This window comes from Sarcophilus harrisii, chromosome 2, assembly GCF_902635505.1.
Source record: "Sarcophilus harrisii chromosome 2, mSarHar1.11, whole genome shotgun sequence".
Taxonomy (NCBI): domain Eukaryota; kingdom Metazoa; phylum Chordata; class Mammalia; order Dasyuromorphia; family Dasyuridae; genus Sarcophilus; species Sarcophilus harrisii.
The window spans coordinates 624834802-624841793 of record NC_045427.1 but is presented as its reverse complement, the minus strand read 5'-3'; the positions used below and the strand labels follow the sequence as shown (position 1 = coordinate 624841793).

General features: G+C 32.7%; 1 long non-coding RNA gene across 1 annotated transcript in view; it reads left to right on the top strand.

Annotated features, from left to right (window-relative positions):
- Positions 1-3373: 3373 nt before the first annotated feature.
- Positions 3374-6992, top strand: part of LOC116421965 — a 28828-nt gene continuing 25209 nt past the window's right edge. The window contains exon 1 of the long non-coding RNA XR_004232561.1: positions 3374-3598. This is a non-coding gene — a long non-coding RNA (uncharacterized LOC116421965). The remainder of the gene's footprint in view (positions 3599-6992) is intronic.

The following is a 6992-nucleotide window of genomic DNA, read 5'->3' as shown; positions in this document are numbered from 1 at the left end:
GGGAAAAAAAAAGCAAAGAAAGAGTCCTATCAAATTCCTTTTATGACACAAATATGGTCCTGATACCTAAACCAAGAAGAATCAAAACAAAGAAAATTACAGACCAATTTTCCTAATGAATATTGATGGCAATATTTTAAATAAAATATTAGCAAAGAGATTACAAGAATTTATCACCAGTATTATATACTAAGACCAGGTGAGATTTATGTGGCAATTGCAGGACTGGCTCAGCATTAAGAAAAATTATCAGCATAACTTACTATAACAATAACAAAACCCACAGGAATCATAAAGTCTCAATAGATACAGAAATATACAGCAGCCATTTCTATTACTAACAATAGAAATTATCAGAATAAATGGACCTTACTTCAAAATGATAAGTACTGTTTATCTAAAACTACCAGCAAGCACAACTGCCAATCAACCAAGCAAGCAGCAAGTGTCATCAAAGCTAGAAGTTTTCCCAATACAAACAGGGTTGAATCAAGATTGACCATTATCACTTCTATTATTTCATATTGCACTGGAAGTGTAAGTTGTAGCATTAAGAGAAGAGAAAATGAAAGGAAGTTAAAAAAGCAATGAAGAAATAAAACTACCTGTCTTTTAGATGATTTGATGTTGTACTTAGAAAATCCAAGAGAATCAACTAAAAAATTATTTGAAGTTGTTAAAAATTTTAGTTAAGTTGTAGGACACAAAATATCAACATTTCCCTATATTACAGAGTCCAGCAGCAAGAAATAGAAATTCCATTTAAAATATCTGTAATACAATATCAAATATTTGAATATCTACCTGTCAAGACAAACCAGGAATTAAATGAACACAACTATAAAACACTTTTCACCCAGATAATGTCAGATCTAAACAATTGGAAAATATTAATTACTCATGAGTAGGCTGAGCCAATATGATAAAAATGACAAACCTAATTACATTAATCATTTATTCAATGCCATACCAATGAAACTATAAAACTTATTTTATAGAGCTAGATAAAATAATAACAAAATTAATCTAGAGGAACAAAAATTCAAGATATCAGGGAAATTGATAAAAAAATGAATGTGGAAAAAGGTAGTCTAGCTGTACTAAGCCTCAAACCACAATATAAAGTGGTAATTACTGGCTAATAAATAGAGCAAAAGATCAGTGGAATAGATTAGGTACAAATTACATTATGGTAAATGACCATTATAAATGGTAAACTCAAAAGTCCAGATTTTTGGAACAAAAATTCTTTGATGGGAACTTTTGGGGACACTGGAAAACAGTATGGTATAGACCCATATCTCACACCACATACCAAGATAAGAAAATTAAAGGGATGGCCATCAATTGAGAAATGGCCAAAGAAGCTGTGGGTTTATGATTGTGATGTAATATTATTGGCTGTAAGAAATGACAAGAAGGATGATTACAGAAAAAACTGGAAAGATTTACATGAACTGATGTGTAGAGAAGTGAACAGAACTAGGAATACATTTACACAGTAACAGCAATATTATTTTTTGAAGAACTTTGAATGACTTAGCTATTCTCAGCAATAACATGATCTAAGACAATCCCAAAGGACTATTGAAACAAGCTCTGCACCTCCAGAGAAGGAACTGATGTGGTTTGAATACACACTGAAGTATTCTGCTTTTCAATTTCATTTTTTTTTTCTTTTACGTGAGTCTTCTTTTTTTTTCTATTTTTTAATAAATTGAATAAATGAATAAATTGTGGTATATGAATATTATAGAATATTACTGTTCTGTAAGAAATGACCAACAGGATAATTTCAGAAAGGCCTGGAGAGACTTACATGAACTGATGCTGAGTGAAATGAGCAGGACCAGGAGATCATTATATACTTCAACAACAATACTATATGATGACCAGTTCTGATGGACCAGGCCATCCTCAGCAACGAGATCAACCAAATCATTTCCAATGGAGCAGTAATGAACTGAACCAGCTATGCCCAGAAAAAGAACTCTGGGAGATGACTAAAAACTATTACATTGAATTCCCAATCCCTATATTTATGCCCACATGCATTTTTGATTTCCTTCACAAGCTAATTGTACAATATTTCAGAGTCTGATTCTTTTTGTACAGCAAAATAACGTTTTGGTCATGTATACTTATTGTGTATCTAATTTATATTTTAATATATTTAACATCTACTGGTCATCCTGCCATCTAGGGGAGGGGGTGGGTGGGTAAGAGGTGAAAAATTGGAACAAGAGGTTTGGCAATTGTTAATACTGTAAAGTTACCCATGCATATATCCTGTAAATAAAAGGCTATTACGTGAGTCTTCTTATGCAAAATGACTAGTATGGAAATGTTTTACATTACTGCATACACAAAATCCATTTTTGATACATGCTGTCTCAGGGAGGAGGAAAGGAGTGAGGGTTGGAGTTTGAAACTCAAAACTTTAAATAAAAAATATTTTTAAAAAAGTACATGATTAACCTAATGGGCTTCTTCAGTGATGATTAATTTTGACATTGGGTAAAGACTCATGGATGAACACAGATTATCAACTCATAAACCTTTATTAGGCACTTTCTGTATATCAGACACTGAGCAAGGCTACACATAAAAAAAGTGAGATGTGTAGAAATGTAATGTAAGAAGATATGACATGAGCTAAGCCTTGAAGAAATCTGTTTTTAATTCATATATAATATATATGTTTAACATTATATATGCTTTTATATAACATAACATACAATTTAATATTATATAGAATATAACTATATGTATTACCTCTTTTATTTATTACATTTCGTATATGTCTATTTATCTTGTTCATACATAATTGCTTGCATATTGTCTCTTCCTTTAGACTATGAACTTCTTGAAAGCAGTGACTTTCACAGGAGAGGGTTGACATAGGGATATATGTATATACATATGTGTATGTATGTGATTAACATATGTCCTGTGTTTCTATGTATGTGTTCTTTTTATGTCTATGTCATCTGTACATAGTATATATATATATATATGTATATACACATGTATATACAAATATATATATATATATATATATTATAAAAGTATAAGTCATTCTCCAATTAACAAATGACCAAAGGACATAAACAGGCAGTTTTCCAAGAAATAAAAGGTATCAATAGTCATGTGAAATTAATTTAGAGATGTACAACAGAAGGAAGGGACTAATACTAAGAGGATAGTTTTTGGATTTGATCTTCCTTGCTTTCAGTAGGCTGAAATGATAGTATATAACACTTTTGAGAATGAAGAGTTGAGACATAATCTCTGAGTCACAGCACCCAGGGAAGAACAGCAGATAAAGGGGAATGAAACACTGCATTTTTCTCATAAAGATAATAGCTTGTAAGATTTCTGCAACAATCAAGGACTTTCATTCTTCCTTTTCTAGCTGTTTATTGGGTTGGCCATGGGCCTCCTGGGGCTGCCCACCAATGAAAAGTTTTAGATTGCCTCTGGTCTCATTACCATTGTGTCTCTCACATTATTCCATATAGTTCTCAACTCAATTCTGCTGGGCTGGATTCTCTGGGGAACATCTGTTTGTGCAAGTCAGCTTTCATTAAGCACAATGGTAAGTCGTTCTGTGCAGTCTGCTTAGTCATTAGCTATGCTATCGTGAAGGAGCTTTTTGTGTTTACTTCTTTGTGTAGAAAATCATTCTGTCCTTGGGGGGTTCTGTGTGAGATTTTTCACCTCTTTCAGAAGTTAGAGAGTAAACTCAATGGGAGTTAGCATTGTAGCATGACAACTGAACTTGGACTCACGAGATCTGAGTTCAAATTCTATATATCTTACTAAGGGCAAGTTACCCAGTCCCTCTGAGCCTTAGTTTCCTCATTTGTAAAATAGGAATTATAGCACTTGCATCACCTACTTTACAAAGTTGTTGTGAAGAATGGACTTCATAGACATCAAAGAGAAATGTAAACGTGATTCCTTGTGGTAGTTGTTGATGCTGTTATTAATAAAGAGTAGAAATTAATATGAGAATGTTTTGTAGAATCACAAGATTCAAAGGAGAAACTGTGTGACTTTTGGGAAGATAATTTTACTTATTCAGTTTACTTGAAGCAAAATTTCCAGGTGTGAGGAAGTGACAATCCCAATATTCTCTGCCTTGGTTAGGCCATTTCTTGGAATTTAGTCCTGGATGTCACAGTTTAGGAAGGAATTGAAATGCTTAAAGATACTGAGGGGAGGGGGCAGTCTGGGGAGGAAAGTAACAATCTTTGAGGCTTTTCAGCCAAAGAAAGAGAAGGCTTGGTAGAAAAAGATGGCAGTTATCTTCAAGTGTATAAATAACTGTCATACAGTAGAAGGATTCAGTTTGGACTCAGAAGGCAGAAACAGAAACAATGGAAACAAACTGTGGAAAGAAAAAATTAGGCTTAAAGCAAGAAAGATGTAAAAACAGAGAGAGTTCTTCAGAAGTGATGTGGGCTTTCTTAGGAGGGAGGGAGTTTCTCATCAGTGGAGGGCTTCAGATTTCTACTTACATACAAGTTGAATTGGTCACCACAAGCAGTAGGTTCTCATCTTGCCTCTGCTATATGTGGTGGCTTAAAATGAGTCATTTAACTGCTATGATCTCAGCTTCACAATTTGTAAAAAGGAGACAATGTTTACTTGATGGGCTTGTCTTAGGGTTCTGAAGCATGTCAGACATATTTTTGGAAAGCTAAACCAGGCCACTTCTCCTTCACTCCTCTCCCCACCTGAAATACCCTCAGGGTCTCTGTGGAAGAAAAGCAAAAGGAAAAAGGCAAGGAACACTGGGGGCATTGATAAAAACTCTATTTTATAGGTAGGTCATTATGAAGGATGTTGTTTTTATTCATTTTAGACATTTTAGACTCATCCGGCTCTTCCTGATCTTTTTTGGGATTTTCTGCACTGGAAGATTTTGTCATTTCCTTTGCCAATTCATTTTATACATTTTATACATGAGGAAACTAAGGCAAACAGGGTGAAGCTAGTAAGTGCCTAAGGCCAAATCTGAATTCATCAAGATGAATCTTTCTGACTCCTGTGCTACCTAGTTCTCCTATTATGAAGGATAAGTCCTCCCAATGTCTTTCCAAGAGTATGAGCAAACAAATTCATCTTGCAGCATTGACATCCTTCCTTCTGAGGAATGGATGCTTCAAATCCATCGCTATGCTAGTAGATAAATATATGGATAATGCTAGTCACTAAGACTTTTCCAGAAAATGTCTTTAGTCTCAGGGAATAGACTATCTATACCATCTATAGGAAAATGCTTTCAAAAGTCCCCTCAGAAGGCTTACCATCCTATCCTGTATACTTGTCAAATTGATCAGGGGAGCTCCTTCATTAGCCCATCACATATAGGTGATGTCAAATCCATATATGAGTGGATCTCGACAGACCGCATCATGACTTGGAAATCATAATTAACATCATCTAGGTATATAATATTACCTTATTATTATATACCTTATATATATTATATTATCTTATATATAGGGTATATTATATCTACCTTATATAAGGTAGATATAATATTCCTTAAAAGTATATGTTTATTTTTTTATGTTATTAAGCAAATCACAATTATGTTTAAATCTGGTTCTGACCATACTAGGAAGATTTTTTTCAGGTCATTGCATTTGAGATCTCTGACTTCAGCCTCATAATGGCTCTGGGTAATAAGTATAATTATTAGTATTGTTCCTGTTTTATAAATGATAATATCAAGACATGAAATCATGAAACCATGGCTACACAACCAACAAATTAAACCCAATTCTCTTTTGACATGAAGGCCAGTTCTCATTCCATTTTCTCAAACAACTAGATATAATTTCCCAACCATAATGATAATAATTTTTTCTATATTTTAAAATAAATTATTATGAATTTAAATATATCAACAAACCATGGATCATATTATATAAAGCTTAATTTTTTTAAAAAAATTTTAATGAAATAGACTTCAACTTTGTGTTTATTGGTTTTTCTTGGAGCCCCTTTTCTGTTTTTCTTTATGGTTTTTAAAATTTTTTTTTTTTCTTTATTTTTTTTAATATTATTCCTTTTCTTTTTCCCTCTTTTTTTTATCCTTTTTTTTAATGTTTCTTTGGGTGGTGTATAAATATAAATCAAGGGAAAGCATGTCTTTGGGTGTTCTAACCTTTAATTTCAGGATATTTTTTCAAAGGTGGAGACCATGTTTGCCAATTAATTTTTTCTGGAGTTTTAATGGTTTGAATGATTAAAGTTTTTTTTCCTTTTCAAGGTTTTTATCCATTTTAGAAATTGTTTTGTTTCTGTTTATTTTTCTTAATTAGGTTCATAATTTTGGTTTCATTTTTTGGGTAATAATTAATTGTAATATATACAATTTATTCCAGCCTTCCTCAAAATTGATGGATATCCAATTTGCAGGTTTTTGTTATGACAAAAAGTATATAAATATTTTTGGGACATTTAGATTTTTCCATGCTTCTGATGTTTGGGGAAATGGGCAAAGTGGAGTATGGTCAAAAATAGTTGTTTTACTGGGTTTGTTTCAAAGCATTTTTCCAGAATTGTTTGGCCACATAGTTCCCACCAAAGTAATTTTGTGTTCTTATTTCTACTACCCTATCCATTGTTCTTTTCCTTTGTTCAATTTTTACTTGAGAAGGTGGCTTGAAGTCTAGAGTTGTTTTAATTTTTACTCTTCTTATTAATTATTTAGATTTGAGGGCTGGGGCTGTCTTTTGCCTTTTTTCTATCTCCAGTGTTTAGTACAGTGCCTGGCACCTATTAGGTGCTTTTTCCCTTCTTTTAAAAAAAATTATTTTAATCTTAATATAAAAACTTTTAAAAGTCATTGTCATGTGCACTGCAGAACATAAGAAATATAAAGCAATGAAATTCTATTTCAAAACAGCCTATATAGACACTGTTTAGAACTTTTCATCTTTGCTTCCTGTAGATAGCAGGTTCTCTACTATCTA